Source organism: Sapajus apella, unplaced genomic scaffold (genome assembly GCF_009761245.1).
Source record: "Sapajus apella isolate SASKATOON/1434 unplaced genomic scaffold, GSC_monkey_1.0 scaffold117, whole genome shotgun sequence".
Lineage (NCBI taxonomy): Eukaryota > Metazoa > Chordata > Mammalia > Primates > Cebidae > Sapajus > Sapajus apella.
In genome coordinates this window covers 3738253-3761960 of record NW_022437057.1, presented here as the reverse complement: position 1 = coordinate 3761960, position 23708 = coordinate 3738253, and the positions used below count along the sequence as shown (strand labels likewise).

At 42.8% G+C, this 23708-nt stretch overlaps 1 pseudogene; it reads left to right on the top strand.

Moving 5' to 3' along the window:
* The first annotated feature begins 339 nt into the window (after window positions 1-339).
* Window positions 340-835, top strand: LOC116538080 (annotated as a pseudogene).
* Window positions 836-23708: the final 22873 nt, after the last annotated feature.

The window sequence follows — 23708 nt, the reverse complement described above, 5'->3', positions numbered from 1 at the left end:
AAGTAGGCATTAGAGAAGAGGGCCACACATTGTTATATACCAACTAAGTTTCAACCTTGACACCTCTGTTGAACGTTCATCTTTTTTTTTTTTTTTCTTTTTTTACCATGATGATGGTTATAACCCTGGTGAACATCCTAAGTACAGAGCACTCAGCTTGGTACCCGTATTACCTCTTGTCTTCACCCTGACACATGAGTTCTTCTGTCCCCTGCTTAGTGTGAAGAAAATGGCTGTAAGTAAACAAAAGTTCACCAGATCAAAGAATTCATATGTTATGGGATGTGATAACTCTTGTCCTTCCTTTCCAGTTCCAGCCCGGATGCTACAACCACGAACATGTTGATGCCGAAGAAGAGCCAATTGCCATTTATGAACTTCTTTTTAAGGAGGGAGTCATGGTGGCCAAGAGGGATGCCCGCATGCCTAAGCACCTGGAGCTGGCAGACAAGAATGTGCCCAACATTCATGTCATGAAGGCCCTGCAGTCTCTCAAGTCCTGAGTCTACATGAATAAACAGTTTGCCTGGAGACAGTTCTACTGGTACCTTACCAATGAGGGTATCCATTGTCTCTGTGACTATCTTCTACTGCCCCCAGAGACTGTGCCTGCCACCCTACACTGCAGCTGTCCAGAGACTGGCAGGCCTCGGCCTAAAGGTCTGGAGAGTGAGTGACCTATAAGACTCACAAGAGGGGAAGCAGACAGAGACACTTATAGATGGAGTGCTGTGCCACCTGGTGCCGACAAGAAAGCCGAGGCTGGGGCTGGATCGCAACTGAATTCCAGTTTAGAGGCAGATATGGTCGCAGACAAGGTCAGCCACCTCAGTAAAATTGTAGAGGATTATTTTGCATTGAATAAACTTTCATCCAAAAAACTAAAAAACAAACAAAGAAAAAGAATGTGATGACTCTTGAGCTCCGTGCTTTCCCCCAAACACTGTAGGTCCCATTGTCACGTTCAATGGTGGCCCCAGTTGGCCCCAGAATAAATGCCTGTCATAGACACATTTTGCTGGTGCCATCTTCATTTCAGTCAATCTGCAGGTGCCAGTGCCTGGGTGCTTGCCGTGGCTCATCGCCAGCATGTAGTTGTCAGCTGGAATAACTATATTCTACTTGCTAAATTGGATTTCTTTCAGGAAAGGCTAGGACCACAGATAAAAGCAGATTTTATAGCCATCCAATCAGAGGAAGCTGAATTTCATTTGAACAGGTGAGGGGATGTCTTTCAGCTTTCTCTTTTAAAACCAAAGGGAAGGAAGCACTTAGATGCTGAGGCCAATTCATCAGGCTTTAGGAGGTTTTTTTATTAGTCGCTTAGAGAAAACATTTTCCCCTTACAGATGATTACGTATTGCAACAAAAATTCCTGTCTAGGCTCCATGCCTAGCTCAGACTTGAAAAGCCATGGGAAGTGGGGAAGTAAATGGCAGCATCTCATTCCAAGTCAGGAATGAGAGATCACAAAGATGACAGGGTAAGTCAAAGGGGAAAGAGGAGACTTTCCAACACACGGTGTTGGAGCAATTCAATATCCGTAAGCAAAAAAGAACACCAGCACTTAGCTCACACCACATACAAAAATCAGACAAAATTGATCATAGACATAAATATAAAGCCTAAAACTATAAAGCATCTAGAAGAGAATGGATGAAAATTTCTGTTACCTTGGGTTAGGCAAAGATTTTTATAGATGAGTACATAGAGCAAAAACTATAAAAATAATTGATAACTTGATCTTTGATCTTTATTTAAATTAAAAACTTTTGGTCTTCAGAAAACATTGTTAAGAAAATATTAAAAGCAAGCATTGTTAAGAAAATATTAAAAGCAAGCTTCAGACTTGTAGAAAGTGCCTGTGAAAAACATATCTGATAAAGGACTTGTATCCAGAGCATATAAAGAACTTGTACCACTCAACGATTAGAAAATCAACACCATTAAAAATGAACGAAAGATTTAAACAGATACTTATTCAAGTAAAGATGCAGATGGCAAGTAAACACATGAAAAATGCTCAACACCATTAGCCATTCGGTAAATGCAATTTAAAACCACAATGAGATACCTCTATGCACCTATTAAAATGGCAAAAACAAACAAACAAACAAAAATCGTCAACACCAAGTGCCATAGAGGATACTGGAACTCTCATACATCACTGGCAGGGATGTAAAATGGCTCTCCTGACCACTTTGAAAGCACAGTTTGGCAATTTCCTATATAGTTTAATATACACCCAGCAATCCTATTATAGATGTTTACCCAAAAGAAATAAAAATATATGTCCACAAAAAGACCTGCATGCAAATGTTTATGGCAGCTCCATTCACAATCACCCCAAATTATAAACAACCCAAATGTTCCTCAACTAATGAAAAGGTAAATTGTGTATCTATATGATTTAAGGAATGCTACCATTATGGATTTAATGTCCCCTCCAAAACTCATGCTAAAATTTAATTGCCATTGTGACTGTATTAAGAGATGATCAGGCCATGAGAGGTATGAAAGGATTAATGTCATTATGGTCAGTTTGTTACCTCGAGAGTGGGTTCTGATAAAAGTGAGTTGGGCACTCTCTTGCTCTCTCACTTTTGCTCTTTCTTGCCCTTTCACCTTCCACCGTGGATGATGCGGCACGAAGGCTGTCACCAGATGCAGGCACCATGTTCTTGGACTTCCCAGCCTCCAGAGCCATGAGCTACATAAACTTCTTTACTCTGTAAATTACCCAGCCTCTTGGATTCTGTTGTGTCAATACAAAACAGACTAAAACAGCTATGAAGCAATAAAAAGAAATGAATGACTAGTATATGCAAAACATGAATGATCTTTAAAAGCATGATGCCAGTTGAAAGCAGTCAGACACAAAAGGCCACATACTGTATGATTTTATTTATATGATAACTGAGAACAAAAAAAAAAAGAAAATATTGGGACAGAAATCAGGTGAATGGGCTGGGAGCAGGGATAGAATGGGGAAGATTGTTGATTGCAAAAGGGCATGAGGGAACTTTCTAGAGTGAGGGAAATATTTTTTATCTGAATTGTGGTGGTGGTTATATGACTCTGAACCTCTGGCAAAATGTATAGAATGGCATATTTAGAAGGATAAATTTTACATTTTGTAAATTATCAATAAAGCTGACTTTGAACAAAAGGAGTGAAAGAATTCACATCCCACTCTTTCCTCCTCCCAATAATATATAATAATATATAAAAGTGATAGTAAAGGTGAAAATAACAATGCCAGCACAATTATTCCAGTAGTAGAATCTACACTGTAGCACATACATTTAATATCAAGCATCATAGTCCTGTATTCCCCAGAGTGCAAAGCTTGTGAAATCGGATAATCCTTCCTTTATCTTCTGTTTCTATCACAAAAAAAATACAAACAAACAAACACACAAAATAGACTTTCATTTTCCAAAATGTTCTTTTTCTGAAAAAAAGATAACATTTTATTTCCTTACACTCTGTTTCAATCCACAAAGGAACAGAGGCAGCTTACAAGAGTGCTTTCAATAAAGTAGAAGCTATAAATAAAAAATCAGAGCCAAAGAAAATACATGTCACACAAAAAGGTCTAAAAGAAGAAGGAAGTTGGGATGTGGACAGGCAAATCATAAGCTTTTACTCACTCATTTAACCACTGTGAAAGCTCAAAAGTGAGCTTTTTCTCACTCATTTAGCTATGACTTTCCTGATGGACCATGGAGAAGGAGCTTGGAAAAATGTATGAACCAGAGGGATCCAAGATGGCTGATTAGAAACAGCTCAGGATTGCAGGTCCCAGTGAAAGTGCACAGGGTGAGTGGACGCCACATTTCCAGATGGATTTTTATTGCCCACAGACCAGGAGATTCCCAGGCGGAGGAGCCCCATGAGTCACCAACGCAGCTGGTTTGGCCGGCAAGGCTATTTTGGCCTGCGCCCTGGCAAGGCAGTTCTCCGTATAAAATACACAGGTCCGGGCGCCCTTTTAGCTGGCGATTGGAGCTCTGGGAACGCAGAGTCACCCATTCATCTGATTAAAAAGGGGACTGAAATAGGGAGCCAGGCCAGAAGATTCCCGGACAAAAAAGCACCATGAATCTCAGCGCTGCTGTTTCAGCCAGCGCAGTGGGTCGCCACATGGGAAATCACACAGATCCCGGTGCCTTTTCAACAGGTAACTGGAACACCTGGGAGACAGTTGACTGTTCAACTAAAAAAAAAAAAAAAAAAAGAGCTCTGAGGCAGGGAGCCAGGTGATCAGGCTCAGCTGGTCCCACACCCACAAAAAAACAGCAATCAGAAACGCTCTGGATTGAGAGTTTCACAGCAAGCACAGCTGAACCCAGGATGGTCCAGCTCTGTGGGGGAGGGGCGTCTGCCATTACCAAGGCAGTCCACCACAATGGAGGTAGCTTGCCATTGCTGAGTCAGCTCACCACTACTGAGGCAGCACACCATTACAGAGAGAGTCTGCCATTATAGAGGTGGGCCGCCATTGCCAAGGCAGTTCTAACTATACCCATATAAACAGAATGGCAGGGAATTTCACACAGCAGCTGGGAGGAGCCCACAGCAGCTCAGCAAGCCTCTGCAGGCAGACAGTAACTAGGTTGCCTCCTCGCTGGGCAGGGCAGCCCTGAAAAAAGGCAGCAGCACCACAGAAACTCATAAATAAAGCCTTAACTACTCAGGACAGAGCACCTGGGAAAAAAAGGCGGGGGGGGAGTTATGAGTTCTGCTGCAGCAGACTTAAATGTACCTGCCCAGAAGCTCTGAATGAAAAACGGAGTTCACACCTCAGCACTTGAGCTCTTATAAAGGACAGACTGTCTCCTCAAGCAGCTCCCTGACCCCTGTATATCCAGAGTCACATCATAAAGGAGAGCTCAGACTGACATCTGGCAGGTACCCTTCTGGGACAAAGATAGCAGAAGAAGAAACTGGCAGCAACCCTTACTGTTCTGCAGCCACTGCAGGTGATCCCCAGGCAAGCAGGGCCTGGAGTGGACCTCAGCAGTCCTACAGCAGAGGGGCCAGACTGTTAGAAGGAAAACTAAGAAACAGAAAGAAATAACTTCATCATCAACAAACTGGACATCCACTCAGAGACCCAAGAAAGTCAACGACTACCAAGCCGACAGGTGGATAAACCCACAAAGATGGGAAGAAACCTGCACAAAAAGGATGAAAACACCCGAAACCAGAACCCCTTTCCTCCTACAAGGGATCTCAACTCCTCACCAGCAAGGGAACAAGGCTGGATGGAGAATGAGTCTGATAAATTGACAGAATCAGGCTTCAGAAGGTGTGTAATAAGAAACTATTCTGAGCTAAAAGAACATGTTCTAACCCAATGCAAAGAAACTAAGAAACTTAAAGATTTGATGAAATGCTAATGAGAATAAACAACTTAGAGAGGAATACAAGTGAATTGATGGAGCTGAAAAACACAACACAAGAACTTTGTGAAGCATACCCAAGTTTCAACAGTTGAATTGAACAAGTAGAAGAAAGGATATCAGAGGTTGAAAATCAACTCAATGAAAGAAAATGAGAAGGCAAGATTAGAGAAAAGGGGGTAAAAAGGAATGAACAAAGTCTCTAAGTAATATGGGACTATGTGAAAAGACCTAATCTACATTTGATAGGTGTACCTGAATGTGACGAAGAGAATGAATCCAAGCTGGAAAATACTATTCAGGATATTATCCAGGAAAACATACCCAACCTAGCAAGTCAGGCCAATATTCAAGTCCAGGAAATACAGAGAACACCAAAAAGATACTCCTCAAGAAGAGCAACCCCAAGGCACATGATCATCAGATTCGCCGAGGTGGAAATGAAGGAGAAAATGCTAAGGGCAGCCAGAGAGAAAGGTTGAGTTACCCACAAAGGAAAGCTCATCAGACTCACAGCAGATCTCTCAGGAGAAACCCTACAAGCCAGAATAGAGTGGAGGCCAATATTAAACATCCTTAAAGAAAAGAACTTTCAACCCAGAATTTCATATCCAGCCAAACTAAGCTACATAAGTGAAGGAAAAATAAAATTCTTTGCAAACAAGCAAGTACTCAGAGATTTCATTGCCACCACGCCTGCTTTACAAGAGCTCGTGAAAGAAGCACTAAACATAGAAAGGAACAACCAGTACCAGCCACTCCAAAAACATACCGAATGGTAAAGAGCATCAACACAATGAAGAAACTGCATCAACTAACGGGCAAAACAGCCAGCTAGCATCAAAATGGCAGGATCAAATTCACACATAACAATATTAACCCTAAATGTAAATGGACTGAATGCCCCAATCAAAAGACACAGACTGGCAAATTGGATAAAAAGCCAAAACCACTTGGTGTGCTGTATCCAGGAAACACATCTCACATGCAAGGATACACAAAGGCTCAAAATAAAGGGATGGAGGAAGATTTACCAAGCAAATGGAGAGCAAAAAAAAGCAGGAGTTGTAATTCTTGTCTCTGATAAAATAGACTTTAAAGCAACAAAGATCAAAAGAGACAAAGGGCATTACATAATGGTAAAAGGATCGATGCAACAAGAAGAGCTAATGATCCTAAATATATATGCACCCAATACAGAAGCACCCAGATACATAAGGCAAGTTCTTAACGACTTACAAAGAGACTCCCACACAATAATAGTGGGAAACTTTAACACCCCATTGTCAGTATTAGACAGATCAACGAGACAGAAAATTAACAAGGATATCCAGGACTTGAACTCAGACCTGGACCAAGCAAACCTAATAGACATTTACAGAACTCTCCACTCCAAATCCACAGAATATACATTCTTCTCAGCACCACATCACACCTACTCTAAAATTGACCACATAATTGAAAGTAAATCACTCCTCAGCAATTGAAAAGAATGGAAATCATAACAAACAGTCTCTCAGACCACAGTGCAATCAAGTTAGAACTCAGAATTCAGAAACTATCTCAGAACTGCACAGCTTCATGGAAACTGAACAACTAGCTCTTGAATATTGACTGGATAAACAATGAAATGAAGGCAGAAATAAAGATGTTCTTTGAAACCAATGAGAATGAAGACACAACATACCAGAATCTCTGGGACACCTTTAAAGCAGTCTCTAGAGGAAAATATATAGAATAAGTGCCCACATGAGAAGCAAGGAGAGATGTAAAATCGACACCTTATTGTCAAAATTGAAAGAGCTAGAAGAGCAAGATCAAAAAAACTCAAAACCTAGCAGAAGACAAGAAATAACTAAGATCAGAGCAGAGCTGAAGGAGATAGAGACACACAAAAAAACCCTTCAAAAAATCAATAAATCCAGGAGCTGTTTTTTCGAAAAGGTCAACAAAGTAGACAGACCGCTAGCCAGATTAATAAAAAAGAAAAGAGAGAATAATCAAATAGATGCAATGAAAAATGATAAAGGGGATACCACCACAGATTCCAAAGAAATTCAAACTGTCATCAGAGATTATTACAAACAACTCTATGCACATAAACTAGTAAACCTGGAAGAAATGGCTAAATTTCTGGACACTTGCATCCTCCCAGGCCTAAATCAGGAAGAAGTCAAAACCCTGAATAGACCAATAACAAGGTCTGTAGTTGAGGCAGCAATTAAGAACCTACCACACAAAGAAAGCCCAGGCCCCGATGGGTTCACAGCCGAATTCTACCAGACATACAGAGAGGAGCTGGTAGCATTCCTTCTGAAACTATTCCAAACAATCCAAATAGAGGGAATCCTTCCCAAATCATTTTATGACACCAACATCATCCTGATACCAAAACCCGGCAGAGACTCAATAAGAAAAGAAAACTTCAGGCCAATATCCATGATGAACATAGATGCAAAAATCTTCAATAAAATACTGGCAAACCAACTGCAACAGCACATCAAAAAGCTTATCCACCATGATCAAGCAGGCTTCATCCCAGGGATGCAAGGCTGGTTCAACATACGCAAGTCTATAAATGTAATTCACCACATAAACAGAACCAAAGACAAAAACCACATGATTACCTCAATAGATGCAGAGAAGGCCTTTGAAAAAATTCAATAGCCCTTTATGCTAAAAACCTTCAATAAACTAGGTATTGATGGAACGTATCTCAAAATAATAAAAGCTATTTATGACAAACCAACAGACAATATCATACTGAATGGGCAAAAACTGGAATCATTCCCTTTGAAATCTGGCACTAGACAAGGATGCCCTCTCTCACCACTCCTATTCAATATAGCATTGGATGTCCTAGCCAGAGCAATCAGGCAAGAAAAAGAAATAAAGGGTATTCAATCAGGAAAGGAGGTAGTCAAATTGTTTCTATTTGCAGATGACATGATTGTATATTTAGAAGACTCCATCGTCTCAGCCCAAAATCTCCTGAAACTGATAAGCAACTTCAGCAAGGTCTCAGGATACAAAATAATGTGCCAAAATTACAAGTATTCCTATACACCAATAACAGACTTAAAGAGAGCCACATCAAGAATGAACTCCCATTCACAATTGCCACAAAGAGAATAAAATACCTAGGAATACAACTAACAAAGAACGTAAGGGACCTCTTCAAGGAGAACTACAGACCACTGCTCAACGAAATAAGAGAGGACACAAACAGACGGAGAAACATTCCATGTTCATGGTTAGGAAGAATCAATATCGTGAAAATGGCCATACTGTCCAAAGTAATTTACAGATTCAACCCTATCTCCATCAAGCTACCAATGACCCTCTTCACAGAACTGGAAAAAACCACCTTAAACTTCATATGGAACAAAGAGGGAGCCCGCATAGCCAAGTCAATTCTAAGCAAAAAGAACAAAGCGGGAGGCATCACACTACCGGACTTCAAACTATACTACAAGGCTACAGTAACCAAAACAGCATGGCACTGGTACGAAAACAGAGATATATACCAATGGAACAGAACAGAGGTCTCAGAGGCAACACAACACATCAACACCATCCGATCTTTGACAAACCTTACAGAAACAATGGGGAAAGGACTCCCTGTTTAATAAACGGTGTTGGGAAAACTGGCTGACCATGTGCAGAAAGCAGAAACTGGACCCCTTCCTGACACCTTACACTAAAATTAACTCCAGATGGATTAAAGACTTAAACATAAGACCTAACACCATAAAAATCCTAGAGGAAAATCTAGGCAAAACCATTCAGGACATAGGCGTAGGCAAGGACTTCATGACCAAAACAGCAAAAGCATTGGCAACAAAAGCCAAAATAGACAAATGGGACCTAATCAAACTCCACATCTTCTGCACAGCAAAAGAAACAGTCATTAAAGTGAATCAGTAACCAACAGAATGAGAAAAAATTTTTTGCAATCTACCCATCTGACAAAGGGCTGATATCCAGAATCTGCAAAGAACTAAAACAGATTTACAAGAAAAAAGCAAGCCCATTTAAAAGTGGGTGAAGGATATGAACAGACACTTTACATAAGAAGACATACATGAGGCCAACAAACATATGAAAAAATGCTCATCATCACTGGTCATTAGAGAAATGCAAATCAAAACTACACTGAGATACCATCTCATGCCAGTTAGAATGGCAATCATTAAAAAATCTGGAGACAACAGATGCTGGAGAGGATGTGGAGAAATAGGAATACTTTTACACTGTTGGTGGGAGTGTAAATTAGTTCAACCATTGTGGAAGACAGTGTGGCGATTCCTCAAGGACCTAGAAATAGAAATTTCATTTGACCCAGCAATCCCATTACTGGGTATATATCCAAAGGATTATAAATCGTTCTACTATAAGGACACGTGCACACGAATGTTCACTGCAGCACAGTTTACAATAGCAAAGACCTGGAACCAACCCAAATGCCCATCGATGATAGACTGGATAGGGAAAATGTGACACATATACACCATGGAATATTATGCAGCCATCAAAAACAATGCGTTTGTGTCCTTTGTAGGGACATGGATAAACCTGGAAACCATCATTCTCAGCAAACTGACAGAAGAACAGAAAATCAAACACCACATGTTCTCACTCATAGGCGGGTGTTGAACAATGAGAATACATGGACACTGGAGGGTAGCATCACACACTGGGGTCTGTTGTGGGGAAGTAGGGGAAGGATAGCGGGGGGTGGGGAGTTGGGCAGAGATAGCATGGGGAGAAATGCCAGATATAGTGCCAGGTGATGGGGAGGAAGGCAGCAAATCACACTGCTACGTGTGTACCTATGCAACAATTTTACATGTTCTTCACATGTACCCCCAAACCTAAAATGCAATAAAAAAATAAAAAACAAAAAAAATGTATGAATCAAAGAATCTACATAACACACAACCAGAACCCCTCTAATTCCTCAGTAGAAGAAAGTAATATCGATGCAAGACAAGCCACCAAAGGTATTTCTGTAGCTTCCCTCATTCCTAACTGGCTTTGTTCTAGGAGAGAATTAACTTGGCTTGAAAAACAGAAGCAACCATGGTCTCAGAGAGAACTTTTCCCACATGTGGTGCCCTCTGTGTCTCCATGATGCTGTCTAGGTGGCCTCCTTCCCTAGGGTCAGACTGTCCTACAAGAGAAGCAATGCAGGATGTCAGAAGGACCCCAGACAAAAAGGCAGACTGGGCTCTGGGCTTTGGTCATGACTCGGATACTGGCTGGTTGTTGCATGGCTTTGTGGAGGCTGCTTGACTTCCTTTGCCTCAGTGTCCTCATCTGTAAAATGGACACACCTAATGTATGGATCTCATGGGACTATTGTGAGAATTCGCTCACGAGGTGTAAAAGTCATTTGTGAACTTGTGAGAAAGGAGAGAGTGAGCCAGTGGACAGAAGCGTTCTCCCAGGAGGGAGCACGTCATAGGCTACACCTGATCTTCCTAGGCTGCTGGGAAGACAAGAGACTGAGGTTCAAGAGAGGAGAATATTCTTAACACTTGACCTGACCAATGTCCTCAACCATGACAGATCCATGGGAATGCTCCTCTTCTTAAGGTTGAAACACTCTGTCTTTGATCCAGAGATGAGTTTGTCTTTGGCATCCAGACCCATCTTTGAAACTAGGGGAAGATCGAGGGGGAAGGGTGACCTCCTTCTAAACTAACAGGAGTCATGAACATTTTTCATGTGGTTATGGACGCTTCATAAACAAGCTTTTAAATAGCTGCATTGAGATAAGACAACATTTCACTATATCATTTCCCTAAACCCCCTTCTCCCAGATCTTGCTGTTATAAAGCACATCACAGCCAGTAGCTTCATGTTCTCAGCTTCTCTGAGAGCCTCTGGTTTGTGGATGGGTGACTAGACACACTAAAAGAACGTGTTACTGGATCAAACAATAGCTCCTATTATGAGTTAAATGGTATCCCCCTAAAAGATTTCAAAGTGATCTTATTTGAAATAAGATCACAGATGATCAAGTTATAGTGAGGTCTTTTTTTTTGAGACGGGGTCTCACTGTCATCCAGGATGGAATGCAGTGGCACAATCATGGCTCACTGCAGCCTCAGCCTCCTGGGGTCAAGTGATCCTCCTATCTCAGCCTCCTGAGTAGCTGGGAGTACAGTACAGGTACAAGCCACCACACCTGGCTAATATTTTATTTATTTCTTAGAGACTTGCCATGTTGACCAGGCTGGTCTAGAACTCCTCGGCTCAAGCTATCCATCTGCCTTGGCCTCCCAAAGTAGTGCAATTACAGGTGTGAGCCACCTCACCTGGCCATGATGAGGTCACTAAGGTGGGCCCTAACCCAATGTGACTGTGTCCTCATAACATGGAGAAATTTGGGCCAGGCATGGTGGCTCACACCTGCAATCCCAGCACTTTGGGGGGGCAAGGTGGGTGGATAACTTGAGGTCAAGAGTTTAAGACCAGCCTGGACAACATGGTGTGACCCTGTTTCTATTAAAAGTACAAAAAAATTAGTCAGGTATGTTGATACATCTCTGTAATCCCAGCTACTCGGGAGGCTGAGGCAGGAGAATCGCTTGGACCTGAGAGGTGGAAGTTGCAGTGAGCCAAGACCATGCCACTACACTCCAGCCTGGGCAACAGAGTGAGACTATCTCCAAAAAAAAAAAAAAAAAAAAAAAAAAAAGAGAGAGAGTTTTGGACATAGAGACAGATATGCAGAGAGGGACAGTGATGTGAAAACACAGGAAGAACGTCTTCTACAAGCCAAGCAATGCCTGGAACCACCAGCATCTAGGTGAGAGGCAAATTCTCCTACACAGCCCTCAGAAGGGAGCAACCCTGCAGACACCTTGATCTTGGACTTCTGGCCTCCAAAATGGGGACAGCACATTTCTGTTTTTTAAGCCACCCAGTTTGTGGCACCTTGTTATAGCAGCCTGAGCAGACTAATCCAGATTCCCCAAAGATGGCTCAAAGCCAGCCCATGAACAAACTTTTAGTGTTCTGCAGTCAACCAAGAAAAGAAAGGACAATGTAGAAAACTATTTACAATTTAAACTCGTTCAGCGTTTTATTGTCACAAATAACCCTTTTTTGGCACTATGTGGCAAGTTTATTGTTACATCATTACCTGGCAAAACAAAAAGTTTCAAATTACATATTACTCCAAGAAAGTGAAAGGCATAGAAAACCCACAGAGAATAAATCCACTGAGGGGCCCTTTCCACCTCTGTTTCAGTGAGTCTAGGTGAGCAGCAGAACCCTGGAAAAGGCAGGAAGGACACACAGCCACGCAGAAGGCAGTCTCTAGACAGCAAGCAGCATGGAGGACTTTTCGTCTCTACAACTTTTTAGCCCAGACCTTTTGACATAGACTTGCTCTGTGATTCCTGCTGATGGATTAATAAATTAGCGAGATGGAATGTGATTTCTGAACCAAAGGGAGGCCTGACATTGGAGAAAGAGCCAGAAATGCTGACCATGGCAGGGCAGACACCGCGGGGAGGGCTACCGCTGCCCTGCCGGGTCTACAGTGCACCTCGCTACTCAGTCACAGCCACCCTTCTCAAAACCCGTCTCCACAAGGTGTCCAAAGCAGTTACTAGGAACTGAACTTGGGACCTGAGCTGAGTCCAATGTCTTCACTAAATATCCACATAACAAGTACTCCCTGAAACTTTACCAACCTCGGAAGTGTGCTGGGGTCTTACTCTCTCAAGCAGAAATTCTGGCTCCCTCTCACAAGCTAGACTGCTGACAAGAAGCCTCCTCCATGCTCTCCTCTGATTTACAGTGATATGGGGCATGTTTTCCTTTAGTACAGAAGAAGATTTGTCCCTTTAGTCCTCTGTCCCAGGGGCCTGTAGCTGTCTCTGATGATCGGGTGCTGGGACCAGAGCCCAGGCAGCTTCTGTGTTGTGTGCGATGCACACTCCGGGTGTGGGTAGGCGTCCCCAACATGAAATAATCATGTGTCAGGATCCAATCTGGGTCACTCCAAGGGTCTGTTCATGACATCCTCAAGATCAAACCCCTGAAGCAAAATTGCCTGCACTTCCCACCACTACTTCTCATTCTGATCAGAACTGGGGTACTAGTTTTCCATGGCTGCGGTAACAAATTACTTAGGGGCTTACAGCAATATAAATTCTTCCTCTTACAGTTCTGGCAGCCAGAAATCCAAAATTAGTATCACTGGGCTGAAATCAAGGTGTTAGCCAGGGTTGTGCTCCTTCTGTAGGCTCAAGGTGGGGATTCATTTCTTGCCTCTTCCAGTTACTAGTGTCTGCCAGCATTCTTTGGCTTATGGCCACATCACTACAATCTTCTAGCCAGCATTTTCAAAACTCTTTCTGCTCTTATGGTCACATCACCTTCTCCTCTTCTGTCTCAAATCTCTTTCTCTTTTACAAGGATACATATGATTGTATTTAGGGTCCTCCAGAATAATCCAAGATAATCTATCCCAAAACCCTAACTTAATCACCTCTTTTGCCATTTATGGTAATATTCATGTTGCCATAGGAGGTAATATTCACTTTGCCATAGAAGGTGATACTCACAGTTTCCAGAGATCAGGACTTGGATATATCTTTTTGTTATGGGAGAGGGTGGCATTCTTCAGTCTGCCACATTTGGCTTTACCTCTGTGCTCCATTAAGGCATGGTGTGTAGATTCTGGATTCCCCAGAATCCAATCCTATATGGGATTCACGTGAGCTCATGTCCAAGTCTGGGGTAGGAATGGGGAATCACTAATGAGGCTTCAGGGATGGTAGTTGAAGAGATAAAAATCAAGGTGGTGTCGGGCTTGTCTTGAAATAGGATGAGAATAAAGCTTTGCTCAAACTCCAGCCATCATGGTCTAGAGAGAAAGAAGCTCATATGTATCTATGCAAGACCACATTACAGCCTACAGGACTACAGAAACAGTGTTGCCCACAGCTTTATGGAAACTTTTTTTTTCTGTTTCCCATTAACTTTCCCGCCCTTGAAACAGGCAACATGGGCTATCTACCCAAAGTTTAATTCCTCCCTCCTCTCCGTCTTAACTGAACACATATATTCTTTAGAAACCTACTCCTCCTTAAGGACTTGGCTACCTCAACCCTACAAGCTGAAAGATTGGGCTCTCATTAATCTAGACCAATCGTCATGGGTTCAATCACAGCTGAAAGTGCTGCCTTTTTTAGTGAGCACATGGGGAGCCAATGTAAGACCACCGTTTACTTACTAAAGATGTCAGAGGGAAGATGGGAAAATACGAATCCGTAGTGAGTTAACTAAGCTGCTGAATCAGCCACTCAGAGCCTCCTCACTTGCAGAGTTCTTACCATGTTGAGCTAGTAAATTTCCTTGTTGTTCAAGAGAATTCAAGTTGGAACCCAAAATATTCTAAGCGACTTTCTGTGGAAGGATATGATATTGCTTGGGCAAACTCATTTTTCCTTCTAGCAACACAAAAGAGGAACTGTCAATATCACAGAGAAAAGCTTATATTAAATTTCAGATCGGGATATATATTTATGTAGCAAGTTGGAGAAAAATGAATTCACCAAAAATCTCTTAAAAGTGGCAGCTGAGTTAGTGAGAAAAATAGTTTGATAAGTGTTTAAAGTCACAGCAGTGAATGTGAAGCATTTCAGCTTGGCTAGAACAGAGGAGAGGATATTATTTGTTGCCTGGGAGAAGGTAAAACATTGGAATAAGAGGGCAAAAGAGAGAGACGGGATTCAGGAGATGGCAGAAAGCTAGGAACCTGTGTAGTGTCACAACTTCCTCTGGAAACTTCTCATATCTCCCCTCATCTCCCCATTCCAGTACAGCTCACAAAAACTGCAGGATGCTTTTGTTGTCAATGCTTTTGGTGTTTTAGTCATGAAGTCCTTGCCTACATCTATGTCCTGAATGGTTTTGCCTAGATTTTCTTCTAGGGTTTTTATGGTGTTAGGTCTTATGTTTAAATCTTTAATCCATCTGGAGTTAATTTTAGTGTAAGGTGTCAGGAAGGGGTCCAGTTTCTGCTTTCTGCACATGGCTAGCCAGTTTTCCCAACACCATTTATTAAACAGGGAATACTTTCCCCATTGCTTGTTTTTGTCTGGGTTGTCAAAGATTAGTTGGTTGTAGATATGTTGTGTTGCCTCCAAAACCCCTGTTCTGTTCCATTGGTCTATATCTCTGTTTTGGTACCAGTACCATGCTGTTTTGATTACTGTAGCCTTGTAGTATAGTTTGAAGTCCGGTAGTGTGATGCCTCCTGCTTTGTTCTTTTTGCTTAGAATTGACTTGGCTATGCGGGCTCTCTTTTGGTTCCATATGAATTTTAAGGTGGTTTTTTCACAGCTTCTGCACAGCAAAAGAAACAGTCATTAGAGTGAATCTGCAACCAACAGAATGGGAAAAAATTTTTGCAGTTTACCCATCTGACAAAGGGCTGATATCCAGAATTTACAAAGAACTAAAACAGATTTACAAGAAAAAAACTAACATGCCCATACAAAAGTGGGCAAAGAATATGAACAGATACTTTACAAAAGAAGACATACATGAGGCCAACAAACATGAAAAAATGCTCATCATCACTGGTCATCAGAGAAATGCAAATCAAAACAACATTGAGATACCATCTCACGCCAGTTAGAATGGCAATCATTAAAAAATCTGGAGACAACAGATGCTGGAGAGGATGTGGAGAAATAGGAACACTTTTGCACTGTTGGTGGGAGTGTAAATTAGTTCAACCACTGCGGAAGACAGTGTGGCGATTCCTCAAGGACCTAGAAATAGAAATTCCATTTGACCCAGCAATCCCATTACTAGGTATATATCCAAAGGATTACAAATCGTTCTACTATAAGGACACGTGTACACGAATGTTCATTGCAGCACTGTTTACAATAGCAAAGACCTGGAACCAACCCAAATGCCCATCGATGATAGACTGGACAGGGGAAATGTGGCACATTTACACCATGGAATATTATGCAGCCATCAAAAACAATGAGTTTGTGTCCTTCGTAGGGACATGGATGAACCTGGAAACCATCATTCTCAGCAATCTGACAGAAGAGCAGAAGATCAAATACCGCATGTTCTCACTCACAGGCGGGTGTTGAACAATGAGAACACATGGACACAGGGAGGGGAGCACTACACACTGGGGTCAGTTGGGGGGAAAGAGGGGAGGGACGGTGGGGGGTGGGGAGCTGGGGAGAGATAGCAAGGGGAGAGATGCCAGGTGTAGGTGATGGAGAGGAAGGCAGCAAATCACACTGCCACGTGTGTACCTATGCAACCATCTTGCATGTTCTTCACATGTACCCCAAAATCTAAAATGCAATAAAATAAATAAATGGGAAAAAAAGAAAGAAAAAAAAACTGCAGGATGCTTGTAAAAGTGGACCACTTGTAGAAATCAGTGATACAGTGATTTTGGTTTCTAGAGGGTTACAGGGGTAATAGGATAATAAATAGTATACCAGGGAGTAAGAAAATGAAGACAGAAAGAAAGAAAACAAGTAATTCCCCATCAATTTCTCCCAAATCAAGAAGAGTCATTTGGTTCTCATGAGACTAGTATTGGGGCCTGAGCATCAGGGAGCTTTAGATTATATCTGGGTTACATTGCCATTTATGCTACCATTTCTAACGCTATTTCTATACCACAGATCACACTGAGCTGTGCGGCCCAACTTCTCCCCAAATTTGGAACACTAGTCCACTAGTGGGCTTTGTTTTGAGCATTTTGTTAGTCTGCCCCCGTCTGTGGCCAATGCAAGCCATACTCACAAGCCCCATTTGGAAAAGCATGGCCTCCAATACTCCCATCCTTCCAGTACAACTTTGCTCTTCCCATCTTGCTTGCTGCTCACTTTCTTTCTTTTTTTCCTTTTTTTTAAAAAAAAAAAAAAAGAGGAAAAAGACAGAGCCTTCCTCTATCACCCAGGCTGGAGTGCAGGGTGCAGTCCGAGATCACTGCAACCTCTGCCTCCCAGGTTCAAGAAATTCTTGTGCCTCAACTTCCTAAGTAGCTGGGATTACAGGTGTGCACCACCATGCCCAGCTAATTTTTGTATTTTTAGTAGAGACAGGGTTTCACCATGTTAGCCAGGCTGGTCTCAAACTCCTGACCTCAAGTTACTCACCTGTCTTGGCCTCCCGAAGTGCTGGGATTACAGGTGTGGGCCACCATGCCTGGCCAGCTCTCTTTTTTAATGCATCCATGGCATTGTGTTTCCTAGACTTTTCAGCACTTTGAGGATTTGAATATAGCCTTTCCTAAGGAAATGCCTCCCTAGCAAAATTTCCCAACATGAGCACTCAGACCTGCCATTTGCTTAAGTAAGCAGTCATTTGTACAGATGAAATGAGCAGTTACATATGTGCAGCTAGGTCCTAATAGGTACCGTATGCTTCAATTACCCATTTTCCCAATCCCCTGGATGGATTGGTTATTAATGCAACAGATGGAGCAATTTAGCACCAGCAAACTCCCCAAATGCCACCCTTCCCCTCCTCTTCCCAGACCCACAAGCTTTTCCTGACATCTTCCACTTCTCTGTCATTGCAGAATTAATGCCACTAAGCAGTATCCAACACATGCCCTTCGTTCTGCTGACAGTTAAATTGCATTTCCTTAACGAGAGTGCCACTCGGGAAATCCAACAAGCCTTCATTGTCAAGGAGACTCTTGACTGACAAAAGCTAGTTTTCTAAATTGCATCCTCTGTAAAAGCTGGTCTGTTTGGAGTTCTGTCAGCTCAAAGTCTTCGAAGCGTCTGAAGTTCAGGGATAATTGATGTATCAGAAGATGACCCAGAGTTCTTAGGAAATCCTGAGGTTTCTTCTAAGCCATTATGAAAACGTTGATGATGTTCACCATTCAGCACACACCCATAATACCATCAGAGATGCTCAGAAATCTTTAGAAACAAAAGCAAACAGAAAATCATGTAGGCTAGCAGCTTTCAGGCTGCTTTCCCTGCAATCCTGGGAGTCCCTGGGGATATCTATAAGTGGGAGAAGTCTGAGTGGGCTGGGATCCTGCCCTTCACAACTCTGCTTTGGCCAGATCTGTGCTATTTATACCTTATAGGCTTTATTATTTATTGAGCTTATTCATGTGAATAAAAATATTCCACCGCCAAATGAAGTAGAGAAGAAACCAAACAGGTTATTCGTTTATGACCTGGCCTTCCAAAATCTTCTAAGTTCTTGAAGCGATGGGGGCAGGGGAGTTGGTGGAACAGAGCTATTTTTAAATATTTTACAAAGCTTAATAGAGCTGTTCCATGTACTGAGTGCACCCTGAAATGTCAAGCAGTGATCTCATCTGCCCCTCCCACCCCCTGATTTCATCACCACCTTCACAGCCATGACTCACAGGCCATGTCTCCAGCACAGACCCCTTTTGCAGAATCCAGACCTGAACAGACATTTGTTTAAACCACAGCCACTCTGGGAATGCTCAAGGCAGCTCAAACTCAGCGTGCTGAAACCCAAAGCTATGTTCCCCTGCCCACCATCCACTGCCCTCACAAATGGGCCAACGTGACCGCCTCATCAAAAGGCAGCTTCCTCTATTAAGCTGCACACAGCAGAAACTACAGACCATCCTTGATGATGCCTCTCTCTTTCCTTGAGGATCTGGGCCATCACCATGTCCCCTCCATTCTCCCTTCTCAATAGATCAGTAAAGCATTCACGTGTCTCCATTTCCTCTGATATCACCACACTGCAAGAACCACTTGAACAGACAACTGTAAAGCTTTTTCCTTGGTTTCTTTGCTTCTACTCTCCCTTCTCTACTCCACACTCTTCCCCACTGAAGTAAAAGGAAATCAACTTTGTCCAAGAAGAGTCTGATGGTGTTTCATTTCCACTTCGGTCCCTTTAATAGCTTCGCATCTTATGATGGAGAACACAGTCCTTAACATGGCCCAGGACTAGGCAAGGCCTACTGTCATCTTTTACCACATGCCCCTTGTCACTTATGGTCCAACCACTCTGGCTTCTTATCAAATTCCTTGTATGTATCAGGCTCCCTCCCACCACAGGACCTCTGCCCATGCTGTTCCCTGTCTCTGGAGTGCTTTTCCCTCCCTTCTTAGTCTAGTCAGCTCTCCTGTATCCTTCAGAGCTCAGCTCCAGGTCTACTGCCTCTGGGGATCTTTCTCAGGTCTCTGGTGTCTCGACCCCCTTGACTCCTGTGCCACTCCTGCACGGCACTTGTGACAATACAATTTACAGACCATTTGATGAATAACCTGTTCTAGATGGTGAGCTCCCTAGGAGTAGGGACCACATCTGCTTCTGTCCATCCCAGTGTCCTTAGCCTGGCCACCTGTGAGAGAAAAGGACAGAGGAAGGAAGATTTCCCTGCTGTGGCCTGGAAATATCCTGCATTCTCAGTGATGTCACACTGGCTGCCTTATGCAAATGAGAAGCTGCAAAGAGCATCTTGTTTAAAAATGAAAAAATGAAGTAATGATTACTCCTGTTAAGCAGTTTTCTTCTGCAGGCAGAATCTTGCAAAATAAGTGGGGAAAAAGATAAGGAATTATTGATGAAGAGTTTGAAAACTCTCATGCCACCTAATTCCTCTATTTGTTCACATTGATTGAACATCTATTGTTTGCTGAAGTTTTACATGTATTGTCTCATCTAATCTCTGAGCAACCTCAGAGGTAGGTATTTTAGTGATTTTTCTAAAAACAAGGAAAGAGAGTCTCAGAGAAGTTAAGTAACATGCTCAAAGGCACACAGCTGGAAAGTGATAAAGTCAGGATTTGCAGCCCTGTCTGTCTGGCTCTAAAACAAGCTCTTCCTGCACTTCATAATGACAGCTCCCCACCACCCTATGGTGGAGGGAATTGAAGTGGACAGAAGTTACTTGTCCAAGGTCATGCAGCCACTAAATGATAGAAGAAGGGCAGGATGGAGCCATGACTCGCATAGGTCACTCCGTTCTTTCCACAATCACGCGTATTTCATTATACTCAGACCTCACAAAAGTATGGAAACCATCACCAATCTGGAAGAGGCTTGAACCAGCCTCAGGGCTTGGAGCTAGGCAGGAAAGGCTCAATTTCCAATAGTAACATGGGTCCCAGCAGGAAGAGGCTGAGGAAACCCGACATGCTAGCATTTTAGGTGTTGGTGAGAAGTTACAATCTCATAGAAGCAAAATGAGGGATCAGTGAAAGTGAGCCCGGGAAGGAGGGCAGCTGATGTAAGCTGGTTGAGTTGGTTTATCACCCAGCAGGCCATAGGGCCACAAGGGATTGAGCCGGTAGCTCTGTCACTCGAAACATTCAGAAAGGCTCTAGAGGACCCCTGTGCCTCAAAAGATTCTACCTGTATTGGGAGAGTGAATCAATTTAACTGCCTACCTTCCTCCTTCACTCGGCCCTAACTCTCCACTGCTGGATCCACCAAGGTGAGTAAGGCAGAGAGAGGCCGAGGCCACACGGATTTGGATGCTAAGTCACTGTCATCGGCAATTGTGGCTGGGACCTTATGATGTGGAAACAGTGTATTCTATTGCCAGGGCTGCTCCTGCTGCGATACAAGTCAAGTGACTTAGCCAAGAGGCAGCTGGGGCCCTAAGGGGTATGCTTCGTAATGTTAAATTATTCTCTTTCTCAGCTCTGATACAACGCGGGGCAGGGAAAAGAGCGTGGACTTCATGGTAAAAACAATCTGTCTTCACATCTCAACTCCCACCTCATGAAATTTCTGAGACATGAGAGAAGATCTCATGTATATAACAGGAATGATTGTGGTTATCTGCAGCATTGGGCTGTGGTAGGACCATTTTTCAAGTTTCTAGGACAGTAGGCAGAGAAGAATGCACATGCAGTTCCAGAAGACCGGGGTGCAGGTTAAAGCAGCCTACTGCCTACATGAAATACCCTCAAAACTGGAGCTGCTGTTAAAAATTAACTTGAGATGTGCCTTCTAGTTCAAAAAATTTTCCTCAGCTGGGCACAGTGGTACACACTTGTAATCCCAGAACTTTGGGAGGCCATAGTGGGCGGATCACCTGACGTCAGGAGTTTGAGACCAGCCTGGCAAACATGGTGAAACCCTGTCTCTACTAAAATTACAAAAAATAGCTGGGCGTGGTGGTGCACACCTGTCATCCTAGCTCCTAGGGAGGCTGAGGCAGGAGAATCATTTGAACCCAGAAGGCAGAGGTGCAGTGAGCCAAGATGGTGCCATTGCACTCCAGCCTGGGTGACAGAGCAAGACTCCATCTCAAAAAAAAAAAAAAAAAAAAAAATTTCCCTTTATAAAATTTTACATAAAAACCCAAGTTCCAGAAAGAGTTTTACTCTGCAAATATGTACATCTTCTGAAATATCACCCATCTTCTGAAACATTACCAGAGTCTCCCTGGAGGGTGCCTCAATACTTCATTTTGAAAAGCACAATTTAGAACTGGCAACAATGACCAAAATTACTACTCAATTTATTGAATGCATGTTAGGCACTTAACTTGAATTTTCTTATTTGATCATCTCAAAGACATTAGGAAGTAGGAATTATTTCCCTAATTTTACAAATAAGAAAACCAAGGCTCTGAGAGATTAAATGCATGGCCCAAGTGTGTAACAGTACCATTGAGAATTTGCACCCGGTTTGTCATAGCCAGGGGTCAGGATCTTATGCACCAGGCTACATGAATTGCTGATGTGTGTGAGGGGCCTGGCCCAGTGCCTGGTATAAAGTAGGCACCCAGGGTGGTTCCCACTGTGACTGCCCCTCAGCATGTGAGTCAAGGCACACCATGAGGAACAGGCACTGAGAAGCCACTCCTGCAGGTCACCAGGGTGGGCCGGGCTGGCATTTGCCAGGGAAACAGCTAGGATAACTTCACCTCTTGCCGGACGTCTCCCTAGCAAATGCCAGCCTGGCTCACCCTGGTGACCTGTAGGAGTGGCTTCTGGTGATTTAGGCACCAGTTGAGCCTAAATCTCTTTCTGCCTCCTTCCAGATAGGGTAGTCTGAAAATCTCCCGGGTGTTCCCCAGATAGCCAGCTGTTACTATTTAATAGCAAACCTGAGAAGGGTGATGGCAGTGTCTATCCCCTATCACAGGGATCAATGGCCCCAAAGAGAGAAATGGCTGCAGTCAAGAGTGGGAGCCATTTTGCAGGCCAAGGCAGCCTTCATGGCCTTGGGAATCTAAACAGCCCCATTAAAGGGATGTAATGCAAGTTTTTTTCCTCCAAGTAAAAAAATAAAATAAAACAAAGGATGCTAAGTTTCCGAGTAGAAAAATACAAACCAAAAGGTTATTGCTATTATTCTGCTAAGTTGTCATAAAGAGGATTACAGAGTGTGACGATATTACTTTTTCATTCTTTCTCTCTCCCTGAGCAATCTCTTGATAATCAACACCTCATGTATGACAGCAATACCATTACATCCATCCAGCAACACCCTGACAACCATCCAATCACTTGCAAGGGCCAGGAAATGCTTCCGACACTGCAGAAGCCCCTTCCACAACCCTGACTTCTACCAACCAGAGACTGAAGACACAGTTACATTGTCTCCCTGTCCTGGCCTCACGGAGCTCCACACGGATATGTACTGAGACTTATGAAACGGAGCTGCCTCGATTTATGCAATACAATCCTAAACTGACACCTTTTCCTCTCCTATCCGCAACTTGCCAGGGTCTGCCCTGGCATCACCATCTGGAGTAATTAGATGGAGTTTGGATACAAGTAAAAATCCTGAAAAGTTCTACACAGACTGCATCCCTCAGAGAAACCAAATAGTTGGTAAGGGGAAGTTCCTCTTTATCTCTTGGCAAAGAGGGAAGGTATAATTGTATGATCAACATTTTACAACCCCTAATGAAATAACGGATTTTGGCATTCATGATCAAAGGCCACTAACATCAGGAATAGCGAAATAATCAGAAGTGAGCTGCTTCCTGTGCACAGCACCACTTATGCAGTGGGGCTGGCAAAATTTCAAACCTGGATTCGATCAGCTTCTAGAGCCAACCACCAACTTAACAGGAAACACAGAAGACACAGGACCTTGTTAGGTGCCACCAAGGGAATGCAATTAGCAAAGTCCAGACTGCGGGAAATGTAGAAGACACATGACTCAGTTCCTTCGACGAAAACAACAAATGACAAGACAGTGGAGAAAGAATCTGTAGACGTTTTTAAGTCTTAAGAGACATGTTAACTGATCATACAGTGTATTTTATTTAGATCCCACTAAAAAGATTAATTTAAGAAAAACATGTAT